This window comes from Haemaphysalis longicornis, unplaced genomic scaffold (genome assembly GCF_048455015.1).
Source record: "Haemaphysalis longicornis isolate Haplotype H1 unplaced genomic scaffold, Haemaphysalis longicornis Haplotype H1 scaffold_150, whole genome shotgun sequence".
Lineage (NCBI taxonomy): Eukaryota > Metazoa > Arthropoda > Arachnida > Ixodida > Ixodidae > Haemaphysalis > Haemaphysalis longicornis.
The window spans coordinates 400,366-420,373 of record NW_027526258.1 but is presented as its reverse complement, the minus strand read 5'-3'; the positions used below and the strand labels follow the sequence as shown (position 1 = coordinate 420,373).

Sequence of the window (20,008 nt, the reverse complement as noted above, 5' to 3'; positions counted from 1 at the left end):
TCACAGACAGACAAGTTACAGGATTTAAAGGAGAGTTGAATGTCGTCTACATAGACTGAACAGGAAATCGACGGTGGCAGCGCCTTCCTAAGGGAATTCATTTTCACAATAAAAAGGGTGCAACTTAAAACTCCACCTTGTGGCACTCCATTTTCCTGCATATGAACCCTAGAGAGTGCAGTTCCAACTCGCACACGAAAGGTTCTTTGAGACAAGTAGCTGGCAAGTGTGTTTATCATGTTACCTGACATGCCGAAGGACTTGAGGTCGCTTAGGATGCCATACCGCCACGCGGTATCGTACGCTTTTTCTAGATCAAAGAATACCGTCATACAATATTGTTTGTGGAGGAAAGCATCCTTTATATAGGACTCGAGCGCGACGAGTTGGTCGTTCGTGGACCGCACCGCCCTGAAGCCTGCCTGGCAGCCCTCGAGAAGACCATTGTACTCAAGAAAGTACACGAGTCTCCAATTTATCATCTTCTCGAGGAGCTTGCACAGGCAGCTTGTGAGGGCGATGGGCCGATAGCTAGCAGGAGAGGAAGGGTCCTTTCCTTCCTCCAGGAAAGCCACTACTATGGCCTCCCTCCAAAAGCGAGGAATGTGCCCCGAAAGCCATATGTTGTTGTATAGATGTAGGAGTGTTTCAAGAGTGTCTGGGTGTAGGTGTTGTATCATGGTGTATGTGATTTTGTCTGCACCTGGAGCTGAAGGCTTACATGTGCTCAGAGCAACCTTCAGCTCATGAATAGAAAAAGGAGAATTGTAAGAAGTGTGCGACTTGTTGTTATCACGCAGGGACTTCTTTTCTGCAGATGTTTTGTGTTTCATGAAAGTGTTTGTGTATTGTGCTGAACTGGACACGTGTTCGAAGTGTCGTGCAATGGTGTTAGCCTGGTCTTCCAGTGTGTCCCCTGTTGTACTCACCAGGGGCAGGCTGTGTGTCTGTTGTCCTTTTAGTTTTCGTATTCGTGTCCAGACTTTGTGTGCGACAGTGTACGAGTTGATGGAAGTGAGGAAGGTGCGCCAATTCTCCCTTTTCGCCTCACGACGCACTCGCTTCCCAAAAGCCTTTGCCCGTTTAAAAGAAATGAGGTTATCTGACGTGGGGTACCGGCGAAGGACACCCCACGCCTTGTTTTGGGCCTCTCGCGCCCGCCTGCAGTCCTCGTTCCACCAGGGCCTCCTTGGGGTGCGGGACCCAGTGGAGGCCTGGGGAATGGACTTTCCGGCAGCGTCGAGGATGTGCGCCGTGACGAGTTGGGCGGCTTCCTCCACGTGTAGGTGTTTTATGGATGTGTGGTGTAGTTTAGATGTTTCTGTGAATGTACTCCAGTTTGCTTTTGATTCATTAAACCTGTTATGGGAAGATGGACTGCATGGGCTTTACCTATGTACGTTAGGGAAGTGGGGAAATGGTCACTACCATATGGGTTTGTGCCCACACCCCACTCAAGACATGGAAAGAGAACTGCGGAACCAATAGCCAAGTCAAGATGCGAGTATGTATTGTGTCCTAAGTTATGGTATGTAGGCTGTTTTTTGTTGAAAAGGCATGCTCCGGAGGATGTAAGAAACTTCTCTATCAGGCGACCTCGGGCATCCGTGCGAGAAGAGCCCCAAAGAGAGTTGTGAGCATTAAGGTCGCCTGTTAATATGTATGGTTCAGGCAGCTGGTCAACCAACGCCTCGAAGTCAGAGCTCGAAAGTGCAAGATCAGGAGGAATATATATTGAGCATACCGTTATCAACCTATTAAATAATATTGTTCGAATTGCTACAGCCTCAAGGACAGTGTTCAGAGTGACAGGGTGGCAGGCTAAGGATTTCCGGGCAATTATGGCCACACCGCCAGAAGAGTGTGTGCAGCCATCCCTGTCCTTTCTGAAGACCATGTAACTATTCAAGAAATTTGTGTGCTTGGAATTCAAATGTGTTTCCTGAACACACATTACACTTGGCTGATTAGCACGCAGTATTTCGTATACATCGTCAAGATTTTTAAGAAGGCCTCTACAGTTCCATTGAATTATGTTTTCTCTTCCCATTATTTAGTGTGAGAGCTACTGGAGTGTGTGTGTTTGTTTATGTGTCGTCTTTCGGGGCTGTGACTCTCGCCTTTTTTGGCTTGTCGGGAGGCTTTGGCGTCGGGACGCGTTCCTTGCGCTGCGTTGCAGGCAGGAACGGCCCGACATCCATCTCTTCGTCGGATGTCCGAGGGGTGCCCGACAGGCCGGGCCCCCCGGACTTGGCCCCCCCTCGGGAGCCCTTCGTTTGAGCCGCCACCGCCGAGGGCGTCCGGGGCGCCAGAGGTGGTACGGGCGGTGCGGTGGCGGTGGGAGCCGGTGCGGGGCCCGTGCTGTCCATCACCTCGGTACCCTCCAACGCACTGGAGGACGGGGAGACAGAGGCGGGAGCGGCACCGGTCCCGACGGAAGACGTTTGCACCACAACCGCTGCTGCCTCAGCAAGCGGCGTGGTCGCGGGTTGGGCTGCCAGAGGCAACCCAGGGGGGGGCGGGGCAGGGACCAGGTCAGACTCGCTGAACTGGGTCCCTGTGGACACCAGACGCCGCTCCGCCCCCCGGCGAGCCGCGTCGGCGTACCTCCCCAGAGGGAAAGATGATGATGATGATGGTTGGTGTTTAATGGCGCAAGGCCGACGAGGGCAAAGAGCGCCAGAGAAGTTATTTAATGAAAACAAGTGATTACCACAAAAGGTAGGTATAAAATGTGTAAACTGGACATAGTAAGATCAATAAAGATAGTGGTGATGGCTGGTGTATAGGGCCAGATGTGATTACGCATGATAGGAAATGAGGTTTAAAAACTTAACATCTGACAAATATTTAAAAACGCGTTTCACAGAAACCATGGCATCGTCACCTAGAAACAGGGATGGGTGTAGGGGATATGTTGTCTGTAGAGTTCTCTGAAGTGTTTGTGTCGTGTTGTGTCAAGTGCCTTGCATTGTATGAGTATGTGGACTACGGATAGGCCCTCCCCACACCCGCTACACAGGGGTCTTGGAGATCCCGTGAGCAGGTGCGAGTGCGTTACATGCGTATGGCCTATCCGTAACCTAGCTAAGGTAACTTCAATCTGCCTGTTGTGTGAGTCAGTAGTGTATTGTCCCAGGTGTGGTTTTATTACATGTAACTTGTTATCTGTCTGTTCACTCCAGTGTGTTTGCCATGCGTTGCGAAGTTGGTGTCTAATGTGTGGCTTCATATCTGTGTACGGCACTGTTGTTATGTCCACTGTATTCAAGAGTGTACCAGCAGTGGCCATTTGATCTGCGGTTTCATTCCCGGCTATTCCACAGTGGCCAGGAACCCAACATATTGTTATTCCAAGACTTGAGGCGTATGCCGACATGAGGGCCTTAAAAACAAGATTGATAGACCCCTTGCAAAAACCCTGGCAACTCTGTGCCTCCGCTCGATTATCGCCATCGCCATCGGTGGCGAGTTCGCGGGTCGGCCATTGTGAAGGAAAGACCGTCGCTGGCGTGCATGCAAGTGCAGGGGACTGTTGTACAACCTCGAGTTGCTAGAACGCTGCGTCGTCGTCGTGCCGTGATGGAACGGATTCTCTGAGTCCATACATGCGTTTATGGAGTTTGCATCTGGACTGTGAGTCACGTTAGATCATCACGTCGCAGTATCGCAGGCAAAGCTGGCCGCTTCCTGGCTGTGTTGCAGCTGTGCGCCGGTCGAACTTTCATATCCGGTATTTGAATGACCATTCATGCGCTCCAACGAAGTGGGTGAAAATGCCGACCCATTGCTGTGTTCCGGTGTGCAAGCAGTACGGATACGTTGACAAATCCGGACAAAAGGTACGTACGTACGTTTTACATGAAGCGGCCAGTTTCTCGTCCGATCGTCGCATGCGGTTGCTTCATGGCTCGAAATTACATTTTTTGTGATATTTTCTCGCGCGTTCGTATATTGGCTCGAAATTACATTTTTTGTGATATTTTCTCGCGCGTTTGTTTACATTGCGCGCGGTGTTGCTAGGGAGGCGCGAGGTTCATCCATGGCCGGTAAACGTAGCATGATGCTCCGAGCACGCATGTATTTGCTTCGCTGTCTTATTTAACCGAGCGCTCCACGGGGTATGACTTCAGCATGACTAAATGAGACTCAGATTTGGCCAGAACGTTTGCCGGCTTTCAACAAGCTTCGCTGTTGTGCGCTACTGAGGTTGAAAATTGTAAACTCTTTATTTATATTCGTGCCACCACCGTGTTGTGCCTTCCTTTGGGGGGATACTTTTACGCGAGAGTTCTCAGAGCGCCTTGCGGCGCAAAAACACAACACATCATGATAAGAGCTCTTTATTTTCAGGTGTCGTACCACAGGTTTCCGAGTGATGCGGGCCTCAAGAAAAAATGGATAGCAGCCATCAAGAGGGATGAGGGGCCACTGTTTCGTTTCTCAAAGGCGACCAAAGTGTGCTCCTCGCATTTCCTCGCGACAGACTTTTGCACAAACGTGGCTAGTGGCCATCGCCTGCTCCTGGAGTCAGCCGTGCCGTCTGTCTTCCCATTCCGTACAGCCAAGCCTCCTAGAAGAATGCCCCGCCAGCGAACTATTCCTGCACCCAAGTCGAAGAAACAAGTTCCTGTACAGTCTGACGGCCAGCCTCCCATCGACTTTGAATGTTGCGAAACAAGCACTCATGATGAGAACCAGGTTCCACTGCAAGAGGTTGTTTTAGACGACAACGAGAACCTGTCTCAGCCGCAGACTTCTGCCAGCCACTGCGAGTGCAAAAAAATAATTGCTGCGCTTGAGGCTCAGCTCGCCGCAACAAAAGACAGGGAGGCAAAGCTTAGGGTGGACATAGCAAGCACTAAGCAGGCACTGGCAACGCAGGCCTTCCAGCTAAGGCAGGCACGTGCTGAACTTGCTAGTGCCCAGTCAGAGCTAGCAGATGCAAGAGAGAAGCTCAAAGCAAAGAGCCTGGAGCTCAGCATGCTTCAGGATGAGCTAGTCACTGCGCAGCAGTGCTTGCAAAAGTTGAAGGAGGCGTATGAGCCATTCGGAATTGAGAAATTCAAGCAAAGTAACGACGACATCCAGTTTTACACTGGACTGCCCGACTACGAGACTTTTGAAGAGTTGCTCGAGTTCCTGGACCCTGGCGACAACGGCGAAAATATGATACGCCATCACAACACCAGCACCACAGAGAACGAAGGTTATAGGGGCAGACCACAAAAAGTCAGCATACAGAACCAGTTTTTCATGGTCCTCGTGAAGCTCCGCCTTGGTATCTTTCACCAGCATCTCGGACATTTGTTTGACGTTTCCATGAGCACAGTGTCTCGGATCTTTTCTGTTTGGGTGGATTTCATCTACCTCCAGCTGGGAGAGCTGACCTTATGGTTGTCACGGAGAGCCATTGATGAGGCAATGCCTCGGGCTTTTGTGGAGAAGTACGCATCCACGCGCGTGTTGCTTGATGCAACAGAGATCAGGTGCTAAGTGCCATCATCATTTGTGACGCAGTCTGGCCTATACTCTCACTATAAATCCACACACACGTTCAAGGGACTGGTCGGAGTGGCTCCGCATGGGTACGTTACGTTTGTTTCCGAGCTATTCACGGGATGCACATCAGACAGGGAATGTGTGATACGAAGTGGTTTTTTGGAGCGAGAGTTTGAGGAAGGGGACTCCATTATGGCGGACAAGGGCTTCCGAATTGATGACCTTTTGGAGGACATAGGTGTGAAGCTTAATATTCCACCCTTCCTTCGAAGAGAGCAATTCACAGCCGAGGAGACTCAAGAAACCCAGGACATTGCTGCACGTCGGATACATGTGGAAAGGCGAATCCAGCGTATCAAGTGCAACCACATATTTGATCGCCCTGTTCCGATGTCGTTGGCCCCGTTGGCTAATCAGATGTGGGTGATTTGTGCAACTCTCAGCAACTGGCAGTCGCCTATAATGCAAGAGTCGGAAGGCAGTTAGCTGCAGTGTGCATTCCAAATGTGCACTATGGAGTTCTGTTTATGCACTGCACAGTGGACCAGCACGCAGTAGCCATTGAGTGCCTGACTTTTGTTTGAAGTAGAAAGTTGCTTTTTCAAAGAAGTGCCACCGTGTGTGTTGGAGACACAAGTTATTATTGGCATTGACACTGCACTTGAGCTTCTATGAAGCGTACTGTCTGGCAATTGATTGATTGATTGTGGGGTTTAACGCGCCGACGCAACGTAGGCGATGAGGCGTGCCGTAGTGGAAGGCTCCGGATTAATTTTGACCACCTGGGGTCAAAATTTAACGTGCGCCGAAATCTCGTTCACACGGGCGTTTTTGCTTGTCGCCTCCATCAGAAAAGCGGCCGCCGCGGCCGGGAATCGAACCCGCGACCTCGTGCTCAGCAGCGCAACGCCTTAGCCACTGAGCCACCGCGGCGGGTCACTGTCTGGCAAGCTGGTTGCAGCAAGGCAAAGGGAGGTGTGCTGGAATCTGTACACAGTGCAATAAAGCACCGCCACATTGTAAGTTCTTTTTGTTGATTGCACAAGGAGGCTACTTGGAGGCTAGACAACTAAACGGCAGCCTCGTGACTGCCAGTCTCCAGGAACGGCAAAAGGGTGTTAAAATAAAAGTAGTTTAGCTGGTCTTTCATGGCCTCCCATTCGGCGCGGTTCAGCCGGATTCGTTCGATGAGAATGAAATCCTTTCCATAGACGACAAAGTCGCCCCAGCTTAGTGCGGACACCCCCATCTGGCCTACTATTTGCGCACAATAGGAGTTGTCTCGTTTGAGCCTTGGGCCATTTTCTGTCAGCTCGCTGCAGAAAGAGCTGCTTGCCAGCTCATCCCCCTTTTTGTCCCGAAGGGTGTACGGGCACTTAATCTCGAGCACCCCATACGACCCCTCGGCTGGGTCGAAGACGAGCCTGTCAGGCGATGCACCGAGCCAAGGAAAGGTGGGGTTCACCAGCAGGCCACAGGGGAGGACTGTCACGTCATGCCCCATGGTACGGAGCACCTCTTCATAGCGCTTAGCAGCCATGGGCTCGTTGGAGATGCCGTGCCTGCATACAAATACAACAGCATGTCACAGTGCTGCCCGATACAAATAGCAATAGATGGTGCACTCGCCTGCCTTAAATGTGCTTGTTCAACTAGCCTGGCAGTGCAGGGAAGTTTAGCTTGTATACAGGGTGGCTAATGCAGTGACACCGAGTAATGTAGATGACTTAATTGTCATGAGTTGCTTTGCATTTGCAGAAAATTTGGAGGAAAATATCTGCTTAGAAATACAAAGATTGTGTTCATCAGGCGCCTGTGAACAGCACAATAGCCTCCTGCCCTCCCCCATCCAACTCCACAAAGCTTCCAATAGTTTCTTACGTCAATGCGCTGTGTGTGTTCCTGCGTCTGTCAGTTTTTAGGTGCTTATCTGCATTGTTAGTGTTTGTGTGCACTTTTGTGTCTGCACATCTTTCACTCATATTTGCCCCTCTCATCTCCATATGGAGTAGCAATCCAAGCTCACTGCCAGGCTAACTTTTCCTTATCATTAAAGGCATCCCACCTCCCTCATCCAGGCATATGAATGGTTTACTGTCCCACCAAACCTACCCTGTAATTTAACACAGCAGTCATCAAAATATTACGAATGTATACTCAGCACAACAGCAATAAAGAGGATTCTTAAGCATTTTTTTTTGTTTTTCATAGTAGTACTTCAAAATGTACAGCCCACAATAAATTACAAAACTTAAAATTAGAATTACTTCAAGAAACATCATACATGTCTACAGTAAAGAAAAAAACCAGTGAGAAAAAAACCTCTTGCAGTATGTCTTTGAAGTATTTAAATACGTTAAATTCTCCACATTATCATTACAAGTGAGTTTATGCACCTGATCGGAGCCACCCGTGAAAGGTCCCTGCTCGCTGTCAGTGACTGGAGGCCTTTCACAGACCACTCCCTCCGCATCAGCACAACACCAAAGTTGGAGGACGTCAGTCTCAAGCTCCGCTCTTTTGCCCACGTCGCGCTGTCGGACTGTTGCCGCGTGTCACGCTCCAGGGCCAGCGATGCCTGCCGCGATGTCTCCACCTTCTGCAGTGTGTTGAGAAAAAGTAAAAACAGTCAAAAGCGGTAACTAACCTCTGTGTGCTGAGGTTCACCAATAAAGACAAGATGAGCACAATTGAATGCAAGCCATTTCAGATTTTCTTTAGTATAGACTAGTGTGTGAAACCGACCAGAACCACCTACACTGGTTGATTAACACGTGTCCATCACTTCGAGTTGTTGATCAATTCGCTCTTGCGCTGCAATTGGCTAGCCTCCTGGTTAGCGCAGTTGGTAGAGCAACTGGTCTGGTTAAGTAAGCAGTGGCCCACGGTTCGAATCCTGGACCAGGACGAATTTTTCTTCCAAGTGAGAAGTTTCTGAGAAAGCTGTATGGCTTTCCTTTGTAGCCGTATGGCTGCACTGAGGTGGATGTCAAACTTTCCTTCGTAGTGTGTGAAACCTAAATAACATGCTGTGGCAGACAAAATGCCAGCAAATATAAAGCACAGGAGTTGCATCGTTTTAGACATGGCAACAGAAGTGAGCGAGTGCCCACGTGGAAACAATGATGATGATGATCGTTGGATGTTTATGGCGCAAGGCCAACTGGGGCAAAGAGCGCCAAAACAATAGTCGATGATAGGGGTGAAACCTTAAACACTAAGTAAAATCAGCAAAAACAAAAGTAAAATCACAACACGACAATGAGCATGGCTGGTGTATAGGGCCAGATTTCATGATGCGTGATAGGAAATGAGGTTTAAAAACTTGACGTCGGACAAATACTCAAACACACGTTTCACGGAAACAATGGCGTCATCACCTAGGAAAAACGATGGATGTAGGGGGAGATGTTGTCTGTAGAGTTCTCTGAAGTGTTTGTGTCGTGTTGTGTGAAGTGCCTTGCATGTGATTAGTATGTGCACTACGGATAGGGCCTCTCCGCACCTGCCGCACTGGGGTCTAGGAGATCCCGTCAGCAGATACGAGTGCGTCGCATGGGTGTGCCCTATCCGTAGCCTTGCCAAGGCGACTTCTGTGTGTCTGTTGTGTGAGTCAGTTGTGTACCGTCCCAAGTGTGGCTTTATTACGTGTAGTTTGTTGTCTGTCTGTTCGTCCCAGTGTGTTTGCCATGTTCTGCGCAGGTGCTGTTTTATGTGAGGCTTGAGGTCTGTATATGGTACGCTTGTTATGTCGACAGTGTTCCTGAGTGCAGCAGCACCGGCCCTCTCGTCCGCCAACTCGTTCCCAGCGATCCCAGCGTGTCCTGGGACCCAGCAGAGGAGCAGCCGATGCTTCTCCGCATACACCGACATGATAGTGTTGAATACAAGATTAATTATGTGGTTTTTGGGGGGTTTATGCGATGATAATGCGCGAACAACACTCAAAGAATCTGTGTAGATGATAGAATTGGGAATTTGATTTTCAAGGATATGTCGTACAATCAGTAAAATTCCGTACGCCTCTGCTGAAAAAATTGTTGTGTGCACGCTCATGGTTCTGGCTGCATTGAAATTAGGACCATGAGCAGCGCACGACACCATAGTGGAGGTTTTAGAAGCGTCACTGTAGAATTCAGCACGTGGGTATTTGAACTGCAAAGAAAGAAAGTGCTGAAGTATTGCAGCTCGCGGTACCCGATTTTTGTCAAGCTTTATAAAAGAAAGGTCACAGGACACAGGGCGAACTTGCCAAGGCGGTAAAATGTTTAAAGAGGATGACCTGTACACGTCTAAAAACGAAGCACTCAGATCCGAGGCTCGCTCTCTCGCTCGAAGTGAAAAAGGCGGAGTAATGGACGGGCGATTTACAAACAGCACAGATGTGGATGTATCGTTAAGGACAGGATAAAAAGGGTGGTTATTCTGAGATGAAATTTTAAAAGCATAAAGCAAGTCCATGTACGTTCGCTGGTTCTCAAGGCTCCACTTATTACATTCAACATATAGACTCTCGACAGGGCTAGTGCGAAAAGCACCCGACGCAAGCCGTAGCCCCAAGTGTAGTACTGGGTCAAGCATTCGCAATGCTGTTTTACTCGCTGACCCATATACCACACTGCCATAGTCCAAACGAGACCCAACCAAAGCAGTATACAAGCGCAGCAGGAGTTCTTTATCGGAACCATAGGATTGGTGTGAGAGAACCTTAAGGATATTCATTGTTTTAAGACATTTTTGTTTTAGTTGTTTCATATGAGAAATAAAGGAAAGTTTTTCATCAAGAATTATACCGAGGAACTTGTGTTCTTTTTTGACCGGAATCGAGACACCATTCAGTTTGATGTCTGGATCTGGCCTGATCCCACGCCTTTTGGAAAACACAACACAAGTGCTCTTGACTGGGTTCAGCTTAAAACCGTTCTGATCTGCCCAGCCTGCTAGTTTGTTGACACCAAGCTGGACTTGGCGTTTGCAGATTTAAATCATGCAGATATTGCATGATTTAAAAGAAATTTGCACATCATCTACATATATTGTACAGGAAATGGTTCGTGGCAACGCCTTTCGAAGTGAGTTCATCTTGACAATGAACAATGTGCAGCTCAAAACGCCGCCTTGAGGCACGCCGTTTTCCTGCAGGAAAACATTTGAAAGGGCAGTGCCAACTCTCACACGAAAGGTTCGCTCCGCCAGGTAGCTACGAAGTGTATTAAACATATTTCCCGAGACACCGAAGGCTTTTAGGTCGCAAAGTATCCCGTATCGCCAAGCGGTATCGTAGGCTTTCTCGAGATCAAAAAAGACCGTAGCACAAAACTGTTTGTGGACAAAGGCATCCTTTATATACGACTCAAGGGCGACGAGTTGGTCGTTTGTGGATCGCCCCACCCTGAAGCCGGCCTGGCAGCTCTCGAGAAGACCATTATATTCTAAGAAGTACACGAGTCTCCTGTTAATCATCTTCTCGAGAAGCTTGCACAGGCAGCTTGTGAGGGCGATGGGTCGGTAACTGGCGGGAGAAGACGGGTCCTTACCCTCCTTCAAGAACGCCACTACAATAGCCTCCCTCCAAGATTTCGGAATGTGCCCCGAAAGCCATATGTTGTTGTATAAGTGTAGAAGTGTTTCAAGAGTATCTGGGTGTAGGTGTTGTATCATTGTGTATGTAATCTGATCTGCGCCTGGAGCTGAAGGTTTACATGTGCTCAGGGCAGCCTTCAGCTCATAAAGAGTAAATTCAGAGTTGTAACCAGATTTTGACCTGTTATTATCATGTAAGGACTTCTTTTCACAAGTGGTTTTATGTCTCAGGAAAGTGTTTGTGTAGTGTGCAGAGCTGGAAACGTGTTGAAAGTGTTGTGCAAGTGTGTTAGCCTGGTCTTCCAGTGTGTCCCGTGTTGTACTAACCAGGGGCAGGCTGTGTGTCTGTTGTCCTTTTAGTTTTCGTATTCGTGTCCAGACTTTGTGTGTGTCTGTGTACGAGTTAATAGATGTAAGGAAGGTGCGCCAACTCTCTCGTTTTGCCTCACGGCGCACACGTTTTCCTAACGCCTTGGCCCGTTTGAACAAAATAAGGTTGCCCGACGTGGGGTACCGTCGAAGGATACCCCACGCCTTGTTCTGGGCCTCTCGCGCCCGCCTACAGTCCTCATTCCACCACGGCCTCCTCTGATTGCGCGGAGCACCAGAGGCGTGGGGAATGGACTTCTCAGCGGCGTCGAGGATGTGCGCCGTGAGGAGTTGGGTAGCTTCTTCAACGTGTAGGTGTTCAATGGATGTGTGGTGTAGTTTAGATGTTTCTGTAAATGTACTCCAGTTCGCTCTATCTTCATTGAACCTGTTATGGGAAGATGGACTGCTCGGGCCTTTACCTAAGTATGTTAATGTGGTTGGGAAGTGGTCACTGCCATATGGGTTAGTGCCAACGTCCCATTCTAGAGATGGAAAGAGTACTGCAGAGCCAATCGCCAAATCGAGGTGTGAATAACTATTGTGTCCTATATTATGGTATGTAGGCTTGTTTGTATTGAATAGACATGCTCCCGAAGATGTTAGATATTTTTCGATAAGGCGACCTCGGGCATCTGTGCGAGCAGAGCCCCAAAGAGAGTTATGTGCGTTGAGGTCGCCTAAAAGAATGAAAGGTGTGGGTAGCTGATCCATAAGGCCCTCGAAATCCGAGCTCAAGAGCTGGAAATCAGGAGGGATGTAAACTGAGCATAGAGTTATTAGCCTATTGAAAATTATGGTACGAATGGCAACAGCCTCAAGGACGGTCTGTAACAGGATAGAATGACACGCCAAGGACTTTCGGGCAATGATGGCCACACCCCCGGAAGATGTACCACCACCAACCCTGTCCTTCCTAAATACCTGGTAACTATTCAAAAAGTTTGTATGTCTGGAATTTAAGTGTGTTTCTTGTACACACATGACACTTGGCTGATTGGAATGCAGTAACTCATAAACATCATCAAGATTTTTAAGAAGGCCTCTGCAGTTCCATTGTATGATATTTTCTCTTCCCATTATTGAAGTTTAGATCTAACGGAGTATGTGTGTGTTTACGTGTCGGCTTTCGGGGCTTGTACTCTTGGAAGGGGCTTTTTCATCTTGTCTACTGACCTGGACGCCGGAGCCCGTTCCTTCCGCTGTGGTGCATGCCGGAACGGCTCGACGTCTAGGTCGTCATCTGAGGGCAAGGGGGTGCCCAGCGGACTGGGCCCCCTAGACTTGGACTGGGCACCCTTTGCGGTGCCCTTCGTTTTGGCCGCGACCGCCGAGGGCGTCAGGAGCGCCCCGGGTGGCACAGGCGGTGCGGCGGAGGTGGGAACTGCTGCGGTTTCCTCCAGCTCCATCTCCTCCGGGCCCTCGCAGGCGCTTCGGGCCGGTGGAGAGGAGGAAACAGTGGGTGCAGCAGCATCCCCACGAGACGTGGTTGCCACCACAGCCGCTGCTGGCTCAGCGAGCGGTGCGGAGGCGGGTTGGGCTGCCTGAGGCAACCCAGAGGGGGGGCGGCGGCGGGACCAAGTCCGACTCGCGGTACTGGGTCCCCGCCGAAACAAGACGCCGCTCCGCCCCCCGGCGAGCTGCGTCGGCGTACCTCCCCAGGGGGAAAGAGGCGAACCTCTTTCGCGCCTCGGGAAAGGAGATGTTCTCGGTTACTTTTACGTGAATTATCTTCTTCTCCTGGTGAAACTTCTCACAGCTGCGGGACAATGCCGCGTGCGGCCCCTGACAGTTTGCGCAGGTGAAGGTGGTGGAGTCACAATTTTCAGTGGGGTGGTCGTGTGCGGCGCATTTTGCGCAGGTCTGTTTGCCGCGGCAAGAAGTCGTAGCGTGCCCGAACCGCTGGCACTTGTAGCAGCGGCGCGGGTTAGGTATGTACGGACGTACACCACACCTAATGAAACCAGCATTGATGTGCTCAGGAAGTTTTGAACTGCTGAATGTTAAGACTACGTGCTTTGTTGGTATTTCTACATTGTCGCGACGGATGGTGATTCTCCTGACAGCTGTTACGCCCTGATCCTTCAGGCCTTCCAGAAGGTCGGCCTCTGTTTCACTTAGCAGATCTGGCTGAGATATCACCCCCTGCGAGCTGTTGAGGCTGCGGTGGGGTGTGACAGTGATGTCCAGATCTGCCATGCGGGTTTGGGTCAGGAGATTTGTGGCTTGCTGCTGCGTCTTGACTTCAACCAACACTTCGCCTGTTCGTAGTTTTTTTGCTTCGAAAGATTTGCCAATGATTCCTTCAAGGAACTTGGAGACGAGGAATACAGATTGGGAGGAGACGGGTTTGGATTTGTCTATTGATTCGAGGACCAAAAAACGGGGATAGTTGTCATGTTTTGGAACGTTGATAGTTGGTAGGGGTGGAAAGGAAACTTCGGTGCGGCCCCTTTTCGGGGGCCGATCACGTCTGGGGGGGGGTTTCGAAAATGCCATATGATACATTGAAAAGCAGGGAGACTGGGGTACTTTCTTCTTTGACCTTACCCTGGTAGCCAAAGAGGTCCCGGAGCTCCCTCCCTGGTAGACAGACAGGGAGCCCATCCGCCGGAGCTTGACCTGGGCTCCGACGGCCACCGTTCGTGGTTTCTAACCCTCCACCTATAAACACATTGCCACGGTTGGATCCAGCGTATGTTTGGGGGCTCGGGGTCCGCGGTATCGCCAGTACCGTCACCAAGATTGCTCAAGGTGCCCCGTGCGGGGCCACGTGGAAACAACTCGGTGGGTCTCGGCATGTGTGCCAGGAAGTACGTTGGCATACCTCAAGGATTCTGCTGCCTCCTTGGTGGGAAGCTGGTAGCCATGGCAGCGCGTCCTTGAAAAGGTCTGCCGCAGGCACCAGCTGGGTGTACGGCACAGACACTGGCCCAATGCCCGACAACTGGGCACTGAAACCATGCGGCAGCAGTGCCTGCTGGTAGGCAAGCGGGGACGCTGCTGGGGCCGGTCCGTACTTTGTCTCCTTGCTCGGTCCTCCTGGTGTCAGCAGCAGGCCCCGAGCAAAGGTATTGTTCGGGTTCCGTGCGAGCATCCTGTGGCACAGCCGCTCCTTGGCAGCTGCTTGCTGCTCCGCAGTCCGTGGACGTGCCCTGCGCTCCGTCGGCCGGGCGAGTTTCGGGACGCTCAGACCGCCTTCCCGTACGCTCCGCCAGTCAATGCCCTGGATGGAGCTGCCCCTGATGGCACTGCCACGGGGCACCCTCCACTGCTGCGGCAAGTCAGTGCATGCCATGTGTTGGGGTGCTTCTTGGAAGCCTTTGGACTGCAGGAGGGCAACAGTCCGCAGCATACCCATCAGGTGGTTGCAGGCAACCTTTCCTGCAGGGCATTCACAGCTCCCATCAGCCACTTCTCCGTGCTGGCCAACTGCGGCTATCACGCTGTATGGTGGGGCCGTCTTTCTCTTGCTCCGGTGGCACTGTGCCCGAACGAACACAAGTCCACGGCTGAAAAGAAGTGTTCACAATGTGAGGAGTTCTCTTAACTTATGTTACAAATGAAACAACCGATACAAACCCAGAAGCTGCAACATGCACCCCTAACCATACATTGCTTGTTAATGGAGGTATGTTATAAGGCCGCACTACCTAAACAGTATCTTGTTTTTTTTTCTCGCTCGAACGGTCGCTTTCTTTTCATTTGCTCAACCCCCTCTGCCTCAAAATCCTTAAGGCCCGTTCACACTTGCGACGAAATTTGTCACGGCGACAAAAATTGGCCCGAACCAAACGACAAAAAACGATCGCCGCGCGTCAAAGCGACAGAATGCCCGTCGCTTTCGTAGCAAGTGTGAACGACCCTTATTTCCCTGCTTCACAGGCGCGATCCCCCGATGCTGACCAAGTGTCGACGTAGCACATGAAAGGCCGCAGTTATGACGGTTCTAGAGCTGTGCTTTCGCGCTGAAGCACAGCGTTTCCTCGCCTCGTATAAGGGCTGGCGCATGCGAAACGGAAGACTCGAAAAGCGTTTTGTCACAGATCAGCTAGAAGCGGGAGGCAACTGTTCCAGTTCCGCCCGGCTCTCCTGCCCGTGTAGTCGCGTACTGAGGTTCGACGACGAAAGCACGCCCCAGGATTAACCTCCCCGCTTGCACGGAAGCGCAAGTAACCCTCGCAATGTTTCCTTCAGTCTATCGGCTGCTCACGGTCTACGAATGCTTCATGCTTCAGTTGTCACTCTGTGAACACGACGAGAAAAAAAAAACAATGCGGCCTGACGGTTGACCATTCTTATTCGCGATGCTGCTAAGAATCTTTCACGTTCACTTGTGCTGCGGCAGCTGAACAGTTGCAAAGGCGAAGGAAAAAGCCCTACCTTCGCTGGGAGCTGTTCGTCCTCACCGTCGACGGAAGCACGTAGGACTCAACGCTGAAATTATAACTTCTCTCGAATCCTCTTTCGGTGGCCGACCTGCTCGAGTAAAACTCGACAAGTTTCTCTTCCCTGAGTGGCGGTAGGCAGGATAAATTGTTCTCCCACCCGGTAATGGGAAAAACAATCTCACAAGAACCTGCCATGCTACCTCACGAAGAGCGAGCGGGCGAGAGACTTTCCTTCACAATGGCGGTGGCACACAGTGTTGCCAGCGGCGCACAGGGTTGACGCCTTTTTGAAAGGGGTCTATTACATAATTTTTTGAGCGTTTTCTTGACAAAAGTGCACGTACAACACTAAGAGAATCCGTAAAAACTATGGACTTTGGAATTTGATGTTGGACAATGTGGTCTAAAATAAGTAAAATGCCGTGTGCTTCAGCCGTAAAAATGCTGCTGTGGGAGTTCATTCTTTTACACACGTTGAGGTTCGGCCCATACGCAGCACAAGACACAGCCGTAGCTGTCTTTGATGCGTCGCAGTAATACTCTGCGCATTGATACTTCTCCTTCAGGAAGAGAAAATGCTGAATAATGGCTACCCTTGGTGCCCTGCTTTTGTCAAATTGCAGAAAGGACAAGTCACAACAAACTGCACGGAGTTGCCCCGGCGCAATAAAATCCATAATGGGTGTGTTGTGGATGTGTGAAAATGACACAGCCAGCTCAGAAGCTTCTGCCCTCACTCTGAGAGGGAGCGGCATGGAAATAGATGGACGATTTGCAAAAAGCTGCTCTGATGACGCATCATGAATGGTTGAATTAAAAGGATGATTTGTCATAGACCTGATTTTTGAGGCATACAACAAGTTAGTGTATGTCCTCTGGTAATACAGGGACCATTTGTGACACTCTGCATAGAGGCTTTCAACGGGGCTAGTGCGAAAGGCACCACAGGCAAGACGAAGCCCCAAATGAAGCACCGGGTCAAGCATTTTTAGCGCAGTCTTCGTCGCGGACCCATAAACAACACTGCCATAATCCAAGCGAGATCCTACCACTGCAGTACAAAGCCGCAGGAGGAGCTGCTTGTCAGTACCATAAGATTGGTGTGAAAGGACTTTAAGAATGTTCATTGTTTTTAGGCATTTGTGTTTAAGGTGTTTCAAGTGAGGGATAAATGTGAGTTTACTGTCGAATATTATTCCCAAAAACTTCTGCTCCCCTCTGACAGGGATTACTACACCATTAATAGAGATATCAGGGTCCGCATGAATTCCACGCTTCCGGGAAAACACAACACAAGTACTTTTTACAGGGTTCAGTTTAAAACCGTTTGTGTCCGCCCAGCCAGCAAGTCTGTTCACCTCAAGCTGGACTTGGCGTTCACAAATTGAAAAGTTACAGGACTTAAAAGATATTTGAACGTCATCTACATATACAGAACAGGAAATGGTTGGTGGCAATTAATGCCTTCCGGAGCGAGTTCATCTTAACAATGAATAGTGTGCAGCTCAGGACCCCGCCTTGAGGAACGCCATTTTCCTGCACATATACATTGGAAAGTGCACTGCCAACCCTCACTCGAAAGGTCCTTTCCGACATGTAGCTAGCGAGGGTGTTCAGCATGTTGCCGGAGACACCAAACGACTTGGGGTCACTCACGATGCCACAACGCCAGGCAGTGTCATAGGCCTTTTCCATATCAAAGAAGACTGTTATGTAAAACTGATTGTGGATAAAGGCATCTTTTACATATGATTCCAACGCAACCAGTTGATCGTTGGTGGATCTCCCAGCCCTGAAGCCAGCCTGGCAGCCGTCGAGAAGACCATTGTACTCTAAGAAGTACATGAGTCTCCTATTGATCATCTTCTCGAACAGCTTACACAGGCAGCTTGTGAGGGCGATGGGACGATAACTTGTGGGAGAAGAAGGGTCCTTCCCCTCTTTCAGAAAGGCCACTACGATGGCCTCCCTCCATGACCTTGGGAGGTGCCCCGAAAGAAATATTTTGTTGTAGAGGTGAAGGAGGGTTTCAAGTGTGTCTGTGTGCAGGTGTTGAATCATAGTGTATGTAATGTTGTCTGCGCCTGGAGCTGAATGTTTACATGTACTAAGTGCGATCTTCAGCTCATGCAGTGAGAAGGGGGAGTTATAAGATGACGTCGACTTATTACTGTCTCGCAAGGACTTCTTCTCACAGGATGTTTTGTGTTTTATGAAAGTGTTGGTGTAGTGCGCTGAACTGGACACATGTTGAAAGTGTTGTGCGAGTGTGTTAGCCTGGTCTTCCAGTGTGTCCCCTGTTGTACTAACCAGGGGCAGGCTGTGTGTCTGTTGTCCTTTTAGTTTACGTATTCGTGTCCATACTTTTCGCGTGTCTGTGTATGAGTTGATGGAAGTGAGGAAGGTGCGCCAACTTTCCCTTTTCGCCTCACGACGCACTCGCTTCCCAAAAGCCTTTGCCCGTTTAAAAGAAATGAGGTTATCTGACGTGGGGTACCGGCGAAGGACACCCCACACCTTATTCCGGGCCTCTCGCGCCCGCCTACAGTCCTCATTCCACCACGGCCTCCTTTGGTTACGCGCAGCGCTGGAGGCGTGGGGAATGGACTTTTCGGCAGCGTCGAGAATGTGCGCCGTGACGAGTTGGGCTGCTTCCTCCACGTGTAGGTGTTTTATGGATGTGTGGTGTAGTTGAAATGTTTGTGTGAATGTGCTCCAGTTTGCTTTTGATTCATTAAACCTTTTATGGGAAGATGGACTGGATGGGCGTTTACCTATATATGTTAGGGAAGTGGGGAAGTGGTCACTACCACATGGGTCAGTGCCCACGCCCCACTCAAGACATGGAAAGAGAATTGCAGAAGCAATACCCAAGTCGAGATGTGAGTATGTATTATGTCTAAGTTATGGTATGTAGGCTGCTTTTTGTTGAAAAGGCATGCTCCTGAAGATGTAAGAAATTTCTCTATCAGGCGACCTCGGGCATCCGTTCTGGAGGAGCCCCAAAGAGAATTGTGTGCGTTTAGGTCGCCTGTTAGGATGTACGGTTCGGGCAGCTGGTCGACCAGCGCCTCGAAGTCAGAGCTCAAAAGTGCATAATCAGGACGAATGTAAATGGAGCATACCGTTATCAACCTATTAAAAATTATTGTGCGTATTGCTACAGCCTCAAGGACGGTGTTGAGAGCGATAGGGTGGCATGCTAGGGATTTCCGGGCTATTATGGCTGCACCGCCCGAAGAGTGTGTGCAGCCAACCCTATCCTTTCTGAATACCATGTACCTATTTAAGAAATTTGCGTGATTCGGATTCAAATGCGTCTCCTGAAGACACATCACACTTGGCTGGTTCGAATGCAATATCTCATGGACATCATCAAGATTTTTAATGAGGCCTCTACAGTTCCATTGAGTAATATTTTCTCTTCCCATTATGGAGATTTAGAAGCTACTGAAGTCTGTGTGTATGTGTGTTCATGTGTCTTTCGGGGCTGTTACTCTAGGATTTGGCTTTTTGGGCCTTTCTGCTGCTGGCTTGGTCGTCGGAGGCCGCTCCTTGCGCTGCGTTGCAGGCAGGAACGGCCCGACATCCATCTCGTCGTCGGATGTCCGAGGGGTGCCCGACGGACCGGGCCCCCCGGTCTTGGCCCCCCCTCGGGAGCCCTTCGTTTGAGCCGCCACCGCCGAGGGCGTCCGGGGCACCAGAGGTGGCACGGGTGGTGCGGTGGCGGTGGGAGTCGGTGCTAGGCCCGTGGTGTCCATCACCTCGGTACCCTCCAACGCACTGGAGGACGGGTAGACAGAGGCGGGAGCGGCACCGGTCCCGATGGAAGACGTTGCCACCACAACCGCTGCTGCCTCAGCAAGCGGCGTGGTGGCGGGTTGGGCTGCCAGAGGCAACCCAGGGGGGGGGGGGGGAGCGGAGGAAGGACCAGGTCAGACTCGCTGAACTGGGTCCCTGTGGACACCAGACGCCGCTCCGCCCCCCGGCGAGCTGCGTCGGCGTACCTCCCCAGAGGGAAAGAGGCGAACCTCTTTCTCGCCTCTGGAAAGGTGATGTTCTCAGTGACCTTAATGTTTATGATCTTTTTTTCTAATTGGAATTTTTCGCACTTGCGGGAGTATGCCGCATGCGGCCCACCGCAGTTTACACAAGTGAGGGTT

General features: G+C 50.4%; 1 pseudogene; it reads left to right on the top strand.

Moving 5' to 3' along the window:
• The first annotated feature begins 4,862 nt into the window (after positions 1–4,862).
• LOC144165969 (uncharacterized) lies at positions 4,863–5,988 on the top strand (annotated as a pseudogene).
• Positions 5,989–20,008: the final 14,020 nt, after the last annotated feature.